At 42.5% G+C, this 12,947-nt stretch overlaps 1 long non-coding RNA gene across 1 annotated transcript; it reads right to left on the bottom strand.

Moving 5' to 3' along the window:
• Positions 1–1,546: 1,546 nt before the first annotated feature.
• LOC128324707 (uncharacterized) lies at positions 1,547–5,650 on the bottom strand. The gene is made up of 3 exons (XR_008307051.1): positions 5,468–5,650; positions 2,912–3,041; positions 1,547–2,833 (listed from the first exon to the last, which is right to left on the bottom strand). It is a non-coding gene; the product is annotated as an uncharacterized LOC128324707 (long non-coding RNA).
• Between the last annotated feature and the right edge of the window lie 7,297 nt (positions 5,651–12,947).

Here is a 12,947-nt window from a genome sequence, read left to right as displayed (position 1 = left end):
ATATTATACCAGTAGACATACATACAAAAAGCTGCAACAATAAACTATATGTGTTGAAATATGTCTGAGAATCTTTGAAAGACCTTTTTGTTTTAGCTGTGAAAGCAGGAGCAAAGCTGCCTCTTCTGCAATAGCATCATTTTAGGTGTTATTTATAGAAAGCCAGGGATGAACTGCAACAGACCCCACCTGCCACTAGAACACTTAATCACATGGAATTATATTGCTAATGAAATAATAAATGTGCAGCTACAAGAGAATTAATCACTGCAGGTGGTGGACTTACCCTGAGACTAAATGCACTCCTGGGAGATCTATTTTTGCTTCTAAACTAAGAAAGGCAGTAGAGCTCAAAGCTTTCTGGAAGCCATACTTTCTGACCAGAAAGTGCTGCCCCCTTTTGCCAGATGTATGGGGCACAATGATAAAGAAAGGAGTACTCTAGGCATACACAGAGGTACTCTTTACTCCAAATATTTCAGGGAGTTGAAAACAGGCACTTTGTGTGCGAAACCCAGTATACAAGTGAAGCTCAAAGGAGAACTGTTTGAAAAATATGCCATGATTTCACCTCCTGTACCCTGTCCAGTCTAAGTTACATTTTATAAAAGCATGTGGAATTATTTTTCTTGTAAGGCAAAAATCAGTCTCACAGTCAGGGTACCTTGGGATGAAGAATTATCCCAGTCCTCTTGCTGGATGTCTAGCAGGAAGTAGAATCCTCTGTAACATGGTTTGTGTGTATGTGTGTGTTTGTACGTGCAGTGTATCAAGTTTCTTGTGCAATCAATTCAGAATGCAACTGCTGAGTCTGCAGAGAGAATTATTCTTCCATTGCATGCATCTGGGAGAAAGAATCTGAGGATAGGTAACACACAGGTCTGACTCTTTCCCAACAGACTTGCAACAGTTGGAACTTCAAAACCTGGCTTGTGCATCAAAACCATATGCTCACCCAGTGTTCATCTGAATTGGCCTCTGATGGAAAGTTCCATCCCTGTTACCTGTATTACAATAAGAGGAACTCATTGACATCGACCCTCTTTTTTCAGCTTGGGAAAACTCCCCATCCACCTTATCTGTGTATGTGCCTTTCCAGGGAAAAGGTGGCTGATGAGACACCTAAGCTCATTTGTTAACCACAGGCAGCAGTGTGTTTCTGCAGATCTGAAGGAGGAAGTGATACAGCTTGGTGGACAATCAATTATCATAGTGCCTGGAGGTTCTAGGAGAGAGCACTGAAGGGCAAAGCGTGGAAGAAGGAAACAACAACAACAAAAGGAAAGAGTGCCAACAGTTGGCATCTCGATGCTGAAGCAAAGGTTTTCCCCGTTGCTCCAAAAGCACATTTACATGGCCAAAGGTTGCAGCTTGGGACCTAACTAGATATGACATTCAAATGCACATGTAAGAACCCCAACTGACTTTTTTGTTATAAAAAAAAGAAAAATGGGGAGAGGCAGCTTCAGGGGATGACAATTTGGAGCACAGAAACAAATAAAGATTAACTAAATATATATGGTTTTTAGTTCCATGTTATAGTAGGTGAGCAGTAAACATGATAAAATACAACAGGAAATGAGGTGAACTCTTCTGGTGTTAGAGACAAGAGAGGCCGAGGGGAGGGTTGGTGTGCAAGAAGCATGTAGTCCAAAGCATTTTGTTGCTGGAGGTGAAGGACATGTGGGTGGGTGCTCGGTGTTCTCAGGCCATGCTGCCATGGTTACGGCAGCACATGAGCACTCTCAAACTATGTCCCAAACCAGGCAGTGGGGGCAGGGGAATTCCTAGTTCATGCTGTGGGGTAGGGAGGGAAGGAAGAGGCACGCCCCAGGGGATGTGGATGAGAAAATGAACACCATGCCCCTGTGGAGTGAGGAAGGGCATTGGCAGCAAACAACTAAAGATACCTCTCTTCAGCCAAGCTTTTTCGCTTTTGTGTAGTTTTATGGGTATTTTAATTTGAACTTGTTATATGTTTTGTTTTAAAACTTCTTGGTTTGTTTTATTGCTGTAAACTGCCTAGAGACTTCAGTAGTGAGTGGTATATAAATATGTTAAATAAATAAAAGAAATAAATAAGGTGGCACCTGTGGGGACTGAGAGGTGATGATCCACCCTCTGCGTCCCTCTTCCCACCTGCCGCTGAGGTGACCATCTCACCCTCATGGGAGTGGAAACAAAAGCAAAGATTGAAACAAAAACAAATCTCATCCTGCCCCTGGAGAGGAGGGGGGTGTTTTATTTAAATCAAGGGAGACCAAAGGGTGTGTGCATGGGCTCTGTGCACCATTCCTGGCAGCTACTTTAACATGGAGAACACAGCAGGCAGGGTTCAACTTCCCTCCCTGTTCCAAGTGTTACTGAGTTTGTACTAACTATGGGTCCCAAAACGATAGAGGAAGGATGAAGCTTATTATGTTTCTTGCTTCTAAATTTGGGGGAGGGTATATAATTATGCTCAAGTGTGTGTCTAAGCATATTGGATGCACTTTAAGAAGAGAATGGACATATTTCGTTTCCTGTACTGTTATGGGCATCAACACATTGGGAAGCGGAGGGGATGGGGTGACTCAAACACAACAGTCTGTGCTGTGCTTCTCCACGTCCTCTGTGGCTGCTCCTCTTTCAGCTAAGGATATTTGGGAACAAGTACGTTTGGTTTAACACAGGAGAAAACATGCCCATGGGCATCCATAATCCATCTCACTGGGGATCCTCCAGGATGAGAACGGCAAGGCTCTTCTGATCGCTGTACAGCAGGGCTGAAGACATTATGGGAAGGAGCATGACAAATTTCCCTTGAACTAAGGAGAAGAAGTGCCTTTGCTACCTGTAGAACAAATTAGACAAGTGGAGAATAATGTGTCTAGAATACACAGTACTGCTGTGAAGTAAATGAGTTCATTACCTCTGCATTCTGTAATGCTGAACCCTCTGGGCTATACTGCTGCTGATTTTCTGTTTTGCTAGAACTGTTCTCCTTGCTTAATCATCAGGACACCGGACTGAGGGGAGGTTGTCTGTAACTCACTTTGGGTCTAGGGTGTAAGATAAATAATAATAATAATAATAATAATTATAATTATTATTATTATTATTAATTCGATTTCTATACCGCCCCTCCAAAAATGGCTCAGGGCGGTTTACAAAGAGAAATAACAACAAACGATCGCTCCCTGTCCCCCAAAGGGCTCACATTCTAAAAAGAAACATAAGACACACACCAACAACAGTCACTGGAAGTACTGTGCTGGGGGTGGATAGGGCCAGTTACTCTCCCCCTGCTAAATAAAGATAATCACCACGGTAAAAGGTGCCTCTTTGCCCAGTTAGCAGGGGTTATTAGGAGGATCTGGCACGAAAGATATAAAACAGATAGGGAAAATCCAAACCATGGATGTTATTCTGAAAACTGGGAAGAGTATTTAGTGGTTCAATATACTTTCTTTCACTTGCATTTCTTAAAAATCATCATTGGCAATCAAAGAGCTGATCTTGCTAGATCAAAGCAAAACACTTAGCACGTCTGGTCTTTGTAAATTAATTAGCACTCTGCAACATAAAAGTTCATCAAGCAGTTTACATAGCAAAAGGAAGGAGTGAGAAAATGGCTCCCTGGCTCACACACCATACAGCAAGCTGCCTGTCTAAGCAACTGGTGCATTTGCTACTTCCATGGCACTTTAAACCCTTCCAGTGTGGCTTTTGAAGGCAGGGAGGCGGGTGTGTTCTCACACACCCACTGCTATTCTCATTGGGAACAAGGAGGTGGATTACAGAGGCATCTTGCTGCGTGGTATGTGAACCCCTGCTCCTCCTACATGGCTCCCAATCTATAAAAGAATACAGTGATTATGCTGGGTAGAAAAGGAACAGTTGCTCTCCCCCTGCTAAAAATAAAGAAACAATTCCAAAGATGCCTCTATATCCATTGTGTGACATTTTTTGAGCCCCTGGTGGCGCAGTGGTAAAACTGCCGCCCTGTAACCAGAAGGTTACAAGTTCGATCCTGACCAGGGGCTCAAGGTTGACTCAGCCTTCCATCCTTCTGAGGTCGGTAAAATGAGTACCCAGAATGTTGGGGGCAATATGCTAAATTATTGTAAACCGCTTAGAGAGCTCCGGCTATAGAGCGGTATATAAATGTAAGTGCTATTGCTATTGCTATTGCTATTTTTTCTATTTTCTCTCCTAAACATACTGTCAATCAATGTATTGGATCACCCCAAGTTCTATGGCTTTGAGGGAGGGAGAGAAATATCTCTCCATTCACATTTTTCCCCCTACAGCATAACAATTTTAGAAACATTGATCATGTTCTGCCCTTTAGTTGAGTCTAAACTAAAAAAAAAAAACCCCAACAATTTTAGGTGCTTGATAATTTGGAGTGTCCTTTTTGATTTATTTTTTACAAAATCTCTCTTGAGATGAGAATTCGGTTCAAGGCAGACCTTGCTGAAGATGCCTACCTCAGACTTCACAGACAGAGAAGGAAGGCTGAGATGTAGCATCCCTCTTTTAGCAGTGATATCAGAAGATGCCGAAAGGCATCATCTCATACTGCATGGGAGATGGCAATGGTAAACCCCTCCTGCATTCCACCAAAGACAACCACAGGGCTCTGTGGGCACCAGGAGTCGAAATTGACTTGACAGCACACTTTACCTTTAGAATGGATCCAACAGAGAGATATAACTGGGGTCTTGGTTTGCCTGTTGGTGGACAGAGATTAAACTAGTTTAGCAGAGGGGCAGGGGAATATATATACTTGCTTTGAAAGTTCATCTAAACCCGATGTCTGGACTTGTCTAATCAACCACAGGTATGTTGGTAAATTCATAGAAACTCAAGGGCTGGGTCTAATAACAAGAAATGCAGCCAAATGCAACTGCTGTAATTTGGAGCCACAGCTTATGTTGACTTCCTGAGACTGATCTAGGCTGAGGTGGAAAAATACATGCTAGGATCTGGACTGACTTTCTGTCACTTGTAAAGGTAAAGTGTGCCGTTGGGTTCATTTCGACTCCTGGAGCCCACTGAGCCCTGTGGTTTTCTTTGGTAGAATACAGGAGGGTCTTACCATTGCCTCCTCCCATGCAGTATGAGATGATGCCTTTGTACCACAGCCTATTACTCTCTCTCTGATCAAAATATTTGCGAAGTAGACATAAAATGTAGCTATTATTATCTGATGATTGTATTTGTATGACCTCTGCATGGGATTGATTAATTAATTGTTACTCCTCTGCATGTAATTAATACCCCAGCTCAAGGGAACCAGGGGATTCAGATTATAATTCCAGGGTTGCAAGTTTTAATTTATAATCTGCATGAAGAATTAAGTAAATCTTTACATGGATTAAAATTTAACCTTTCTTTGGTGGTGGTTTGGGATTCCCAAAACTCCATCCTACACACAATTTCTTAGAAATAAGCCCTACTGATTTCAATGAGCTATACTCACATTGGAGAGCATCCAGATTAACAGTGCAGTCGTGAAAGTGATTTCCCCTGTCCACTCCTCCTCCTCACTACAGCCCCAAGAATTGTCCAACAGTCTTTGACTCTTGGGACTTCAGACTCATGGAGGTTGGGAGAGGGCCGGCAGATATTATTCCGGTTCAGCTTTTCCATGTGTACATTTCTACAGACTTTGGACCATCTACAAGGAGGTTTAAGTAAGCCATATTACACTTAAGAGCAATTATCCCTTTCCTTCAGGATCTTTAGAGAGACACCTTGGAAATTTAGTGCATTAATAAATAGAGATTTAGTAGAGAATAGCATATAAATAGATAAGGTTTTAGTGTATTTAGTAAATCAAATAAAATAATTTAAGTACAGCTGATCAATCCATTAGTCAGTTCAGAACCAGATAAATCATCAAGTACAAATATTTAGTTAGCAGTCATATTAAATAGCAGGGTGGTGCTTAATTTTTAAAAGCTTGTATACTGTGTTTCTTTCCCCCATCAAACCCAAAGCGGTCCACAAGAGCCCTTAAAATGATACAAATCTAAAATGCTTAAACCCAAAACAACTAATCAAATCCCAAAAAAAGTAATAATACAGCACCAAAACAGCACAGCATCACAAAACAGAATAACAAATGTTTTTCTGAGGGCACTTTAATATTATGTATTAGGTTTATATCCTGCCTTTCTTGCAAAAGTTGGAACTCAAGGCAGTTCAACAGCACTGGCCACTTTCTTCAGCAGCAAGAGAACTGTGAACTCTCACGGGATTGCCTCAGCCTCAGTTCTTCATTTGTATCATTGCGAGAATGAGACAGCAGCCATAACATAATACTCCCCAATTGCTTTCCCAATATTGGTTCTTGGGATCTAGTCTTATGATGTGAAAAAGCAATAAACTTGGAGCAAAATGACAAGTGAGTGGCAGCTAGGATTGTCAAGTTTCTTTCTTGCAGGGTTGCTTTGGTTTTTACAGCTGCAGGACAGACAAAAAATGAGAAGTGTTTGTCTTATCCATAGGTCATAACAAAAATTTAAAAGTTAGATCCAATTATGAGCCTTTAAAACCGCATCATAAAAACTTTCAGATGTATCCTTGTCAGTATGCCATGAATAGATTGACACAAATAATAAAACATTTGCTTATCCAAGTGGCAATCTACCAAACATATTACCAAAATAGTCTGGGTGCCAGGAAACCAGTTCAGGAAACTTTTCCCAACATGGAGATGAAAATATAAAAGTGAGAGGAAACATTTCACTATCTCGCAGTCTGACCTATTTCACAGGCATGATGTGATGATGAAATCGGTAGCAGAGAACCATATATGTCAGGGTGTCAGACATGGCCTTTGTGGCTGAGGATGATGGGAGTTGTAGTCCAACTGTTGGAACTGAAGGACTATGTGCTGTCTCTTGTCTCAATGACAGTGGAAGGTGGACTAGTGAGTCAGAGGGCTAGAGGGTCAAGACACTGGTCATCCCTTCTCTACTGCTCTGACACTATCCCTTTGGAATGTAGATTGCTACTCTCAGAGACACTTCCTTCCTGCCTGCCTTGTCACTTCCTCTCTCCCTCTTCTCTTCCTGTTCCTTCTCCATTGCAACATGCAAGCTCCTCTCCCCTGCACCATGTGTGCAGAGATGCAGACTCCATCTGCATCCAGCTAGCTAGCTAGATCAGAGATCCTAACTCCTCACTTTCCTATCTAGAATGGAGTTCTCTAATAAATACCATTTATATTGATTTGAAACTATGAACTGGCTCCAAGTTACTTTACTCTCAGCATACACGCCTGCCTAACTAAATTCCGCTGTGTTGTGCCTCTGTGCACTCTGCTATAATGAAAAAGGGTTTCTCTTACCAGAGAGAGAATTCCCAACACCAGCAACATCTGAGCCCAAGGTTAAGAAACCTTGATCTATGTCATCCACATTTCACTTACACATAAGAAGAACCCTACTGGTTCAGAGCAAAAGTACATCTAGTGAATCCTGTTTCACAGAGTGACCAATCAGATACCCCCAGGAAACCAACAAGCAGGGCTGGGACACAATAACCCTCTCCCACTGTCAGGGGCGTATCTAGGGTGGGGCAGGCAGGGCACGTGCCCCGGGCGCCACTTGAAGGGGGCGCCATTTTCTAAAAAAAAATTTTTTTAATGGCTGCTGAAAACACAATGGCCACTGCACATGCTCAAATGGCCTCTGTGAGGCCCTAGGCCAGGCCAGGCCTTGCAGAGGCCATTTGAGCATGCGCGGTGGCCATTTTGTTTTTAGAGGCCATTTAAAAAAGAATGACCATGACACATGCTAAAATGGTCCCTGCAAGGCCCTAGAAGCCAGCGGGGGGAGGGGGAACCTTTGCAGAACCCCCAAAGCCTTTAGGAAGCCCCCCGAAGGGACTACAAGTATTATTTTTAATTCAATATAATATAAATCACTGTACACATATTCAGTTTGGCAGTATGTACAGAGAATCAGGGCTTGTGAATAATGAGCTGAAGCTTATGAGCTAGGATTGTATTCATTTGCTCTTACTCTGCGTCTTGTGATAAGTGAGTTACTGTAAATGTGATGTCAATAATATTACTATTAATGGTGAGTGTGTCTTTGAATCAGTGTGAAATCCTTAGTATTAAGGCCCACTGGGAGTTTCTTGCTCTCTTTCTCTCATTTTAACTGTCTTTCTGAAATACTAGAATATATTCCAAGCAGTGACACAGTTTACTCTGCATATCCTTAATTATTTTCAGAGTATCTGGGAAAAGTCAAATTCTCCATTTATTTTAAAAACTTATGTAACAGTGATGCTACAATGCATAGTAGAGAATTAGACAGGCACTTCTGTTTAGTTTTCCAAGTACACCTCCACATAGTATTTGGGTATTTCATGAGCCCCATCATATTGAAATTTGTAGTTTCCCAGCATTTTTTGGTCTGGCTACGTCCACTGCTAAATAATTTTTGAAATATTAAATGATTAATGAGCTTGACTTGTATTTTTGATCTGATATTATGGTGAAGTTATCTGAAAGATGGGTGTCAGATGTTTGGACAGGGGGTGCAATTTCAGTGCTTGCGCTAGGCGCTATTTTCCCTAGATACGCCACTGCCCACTGTTATCCACCAGCAATTTGTATTTGGCAACATACTGTATTTACCTGAATCCAAGACTAGGTTTCTTCCAAGTTTTTTAATATTAGAAATCAGGAGGTTGTCTTAAATACAGAGTCCTGTCCCTTTCAAGTAAATGCAGGGATAACCTGTATTTAACCTCTACTTTTTAAAAGGGTTGTCTTAAAATCTGAGTCATCAATACGGTACTGCTTCTGAACATGGAGGTTCCACATAATCATCCTGACTTATAGCCATTGATAGATTGATCTTCTATGATTTTGCCTAAGCCCTTTTGTCCTCGGCAGAATTACAGACTTTCCTGCAACAGAGCCCTACCAGGAAAAAGGTTGGCAACCTGAATGGTAGGCAAGTTGCCTGAATTGGCCCCAGTCCCTGCCCCCGCCCCCAGTACACTTTGCTGCCTGACTGCCACCCAAACATTATGTTTGCCCATGTTATCACCACTTACACATCATGACATTGGCCCTTGAATCCACTGTTTTGTAGGATTGATATTGCGATGTTTGAAAGTGCACTAAGCAATTGAACAGCACAGCACCAGCAATTCACAAATCAAACATCATGAATAATACCCAGAGCAATGTGCATAAACAACTGCTCAGCTTTTCACACTTTTCATAATTCCCAACCCAGGCCTGCTTCCCCCACCCCCCACCCCCAGTGACCTTGTCCCTCCCCCCGCCCCCAGTGACCTTGCTAGAACAGAACTAGTGTGCTCTGGATTTACATTTGAAATTTCAAAAGGCTGTATGGCCAATTTCCAGGTGCAAAAAATGTACTCTTGTTTTATTCAGCTCTTGTTATTGACATTTGTACAATGCTTCCTGATTTCACAATTCAGAAATTGACAATGAACAACACATGTGTGCACATGTAATTATTATTATTTTATTCTTATTTATTACATTTATATCCCACTCTTCCTCTGAGGAGCTCAGAGTACATGGTTATTTTTATCCTCACAGCAACCCTGTGAGGTAGGTTAGGCTGAGAGATACATGACTGGCCCAGAGTCACCCAATGAGTTTCATGGTTGAATGGGGATTTGAACTTAGGTCCTCCCGGCCCTAGTCCAACACTATTTGAAGGGAGTTCTGCCAGTCAGTGTTTGGAATAAGGCAAGTCTGATACCCCATGCCTCCCTACCTTGGGAGGCTGTAGCTCAGCGATTGCATGCAGAAAGTCCCTAGCATCTTCAGGTAGGGCTGAGAAAGACTCTTCACTGAAACCTTGGAGAGTTGCTGCCAGCCAGTGTAGACAACATTGAGCTAGAGGGACCCAGGGTCTGACTCAGTATAAGGCACCTTCCTCTGTTTCTATTACTATTGTTATTTCTACTTAATAAATATGCATAAAAATGTGGCCATCAGGATTGTTCAGAATTAACATGGTCTCTACCCAGAGACCTGTATTCAGAGTAATCAAAAGTGAAGCAAAAAGAAGAGGCTTGATAATATTACAAAGACAGGAGTAGATCTGATTGATAACAGCCAATTCAGAAAATGAGAAGCAACAAAGGATCATCTGCAGCATCTTGTAATGACTCCTTTTCCAATACAATGCCAGTTTCTAATATTTCTCCCCAAGGGCATCTCTGAACAGCCCATGCTTTCTGGAAGAGCCAGCAGGATCCTTTGGTCCTCTCTTACCTAGCATCCTTTCCAACCAAATTATAGGCTATAGCTGCAGCCAGGGGCGATTACCATAACTTATTTATTATAATCAACATGATGAGCCAACAAACAGCTCCTGTGACACAGTCAGTAAATTTATATCTGAGCTCATTAATGACTTGTAAAATTATTTCCTTCACCACACGGGATCAGTCCTGGTTAGGAAGGTACATGAGCTTCTGTGATTATGAAAATCTACTGCAGGTTGTATCCTAAGTGCTGATAGCGTGACTGCATGAGCAGAAGTTCCACTCATGCAAGGAAGGGGGTGATTTCCTCCCTTCCTGCTGCAATCTCCTGTGCCACGTAGTAATATAGGAAGCTGTCTTATACCGAGTCAGACCATTGGTCCCTCTAGTTCAATATTGTCTACAACTCTACACTGACTGGTGGCATCTCCCCAGAGTTTCAGACAAGTTTTCCCCAGCCCTACCTAGAGATGTTGGGGATTGAACATGGGATATTATGCAAATAAAGCAGATGCTGTACCGCTAAGCTAGAGCCCCATCCCTATGTCATCCTGTCCCAGAAGGCCACCCAACTCAGGAACAGATTGTGGGGAGCACAGGAGGCTGCAAAAGGAAGGGAAGATCAGCAAAAATCATCCAACTATCTTATGTAATTAGAACTTCTTCCACTGATACAATGAACACTTAGGATACAACAAGGGGCAACTGGTGGTTCCTGGGACTGGGGGGGCAGGTGTTGGGTGGAGCCACAGGTAGTGAGAGGTGGCGCCAATTGTGGGCAGCTGCGAAGGCAGAGCCAGGACTAAGTGGGTGCCTTAGCAATAACTGGCAAAGTACAGATTTGTAGCTAACAAGTGGGATCAAAATACAAACACACACACAAGCACACAAATCTCAATTGCTCATCAGCAGAGATACAGAGAAATATGGAAAACATCAGTTGCTTTTTAGTGCTTAATAGGACTACAGTAGTGTGTAGATTTATATCTAACATGACAGAATCAAAACACAAGCGTACACACACAGAAGAAAAGAACTGTGCAAGCCACAAGTAAAGCGCAGACCAGCTACAAAAGGCTGCTTCTGTGGAGAGCAAAGGCATTCTGAAGTCACCTGGGCAGCTCTGCCTGCCTGATTATTTCAAAAATGAATACTACTACTAATAAATAATAACAACAACTACAACAAAGAGAACTCTGAGCAGAGCAGTACAGTGGTTAGTGTGCTGGACTAGTCTGGGGAAATCCAAGTTCAAATCTCCATTTTGCCATGAAACTCACTGGGTGTCTCTGGGATAGTCACTTATCTCTCACATAACCTTCCTCATGGGCTGTTGGGAGGATAAATGTAATCATGTGTACCACTCTGGGCTTCTTGGAGGAGGCACAGATTATACACATAAAAGTAAATAAATCTATATAAGTCACAGTTAAAGCAGAGACAAACAACAAAAGTGGAGAACAAATGCATGCTGAAGTTACAATGGCAAATCTGCCTGCCTATTTTAAAAATGCATACATAAATAAGAGAAAGATAATAGGTTTTTCAATGATGCTTGCTGCAGCTATGAACCATGTCCAATAAATTAGCGGACACCATGGGAGGCAAAGATGCATGAGGACACCCTCTCCCTGCTCCATGCCTGCTGAACAGCTGGGTGCCACTCTCTGCCTACCTTGGGTGCCCACCACTTAGCCTGCGTGTCCAGCCTAGCAAGCTGGTTTTTTAGCCTACTTCCCAGTAGGCTTATGAGATCACCCAGCATTTTGTGTGTGTGTGTCCGTCCGTGTCTCCCCCCCCCCCCCCCATCAACTTCACAATGCCTGGACCAATATGAATCAAATTGGGTAGAGTTGCAGGAACACATAGGGACACCTCAACGGCATAGTTTGTGATTATGTCATCCACCCTGATCCAAGATGGCGGACGCATACATTTTTGAGGCGCAAGTGGGCTAACTTGTGAACTGCTTAACCAATCTGAACCAAATTTCCTAAAGTTGCAGGGACACATAGGGATGCCCAAATGGCATAGTGAGTGATGATGTGATCCTCTCCAATTCAAGATGGCGCCCATGTGAACATCTGAGGTGCAAGAGAGATAATTTGTGGATTGTCTAACCAACTTAAACCAAATTATGTACAGTGGCAGTGAGTGACACACTCAGTGGCATAATTTGTGATTGTGTCATCCACCCCAATACAAGATGGCAGATGCATACACTTTTGAGATGGAAGTGGACTAACTTGTGAACTGCTTAACCAATCTGAACCAAATTTCCTAAAGTTGCAGGGACACATAGGGATGCCCAAATGGCATAGTGAGTGATGATGTGATCCTCTCCAATTCAAGATGGCGCCCATGTGAACATCTGAGGTGCAAGAGAGATAATTTGTGGATTGTCTAACCAACTTAAACCAAATTATGTACAGTGGCAGTGAGTGACACACTCAGTGGCATAATTTGTGATTGTGTCATCCACCCCAATACAAGATGGCAGATGCATACACTTTTGAGATGGAAGTGGACTAACTTGTGAACTGCTTAACCGATTTGAACCAAATTTGCTACAGCTGCAGGGACACATAAGTATGCTGAAATGGCATGCTGTGTGATGATGTCATCCTCTCCAATTCAAGATGGCAGCTACGTGAATATCTGAGGTGCAAGCGTGCTAATTTGTGGAC

The sequence above is a fragment of the Hemicordylus capensis genome, chromosome 4 (genome assembly GCF_027244095.1).
Source record: "Hemicordylus capensis ecotype Gifberg chromosome 4, rHemCap1.1.pri, whole genome shotgun sequence".
In the NCBI taxonomy this organism is placed as follows: domain Eukaryota; kingdom Metazoa; phylum Chordata; class Lepidosauria; order Squamata; family Cordylidae; genus Hemicordylus; species Hemicordylus capensis.
The sequence above is the reverse complement of the archived record's forward strand: the minus strand, read 5'-3'. Positions and strand labels throughout refer to the sequence as shown.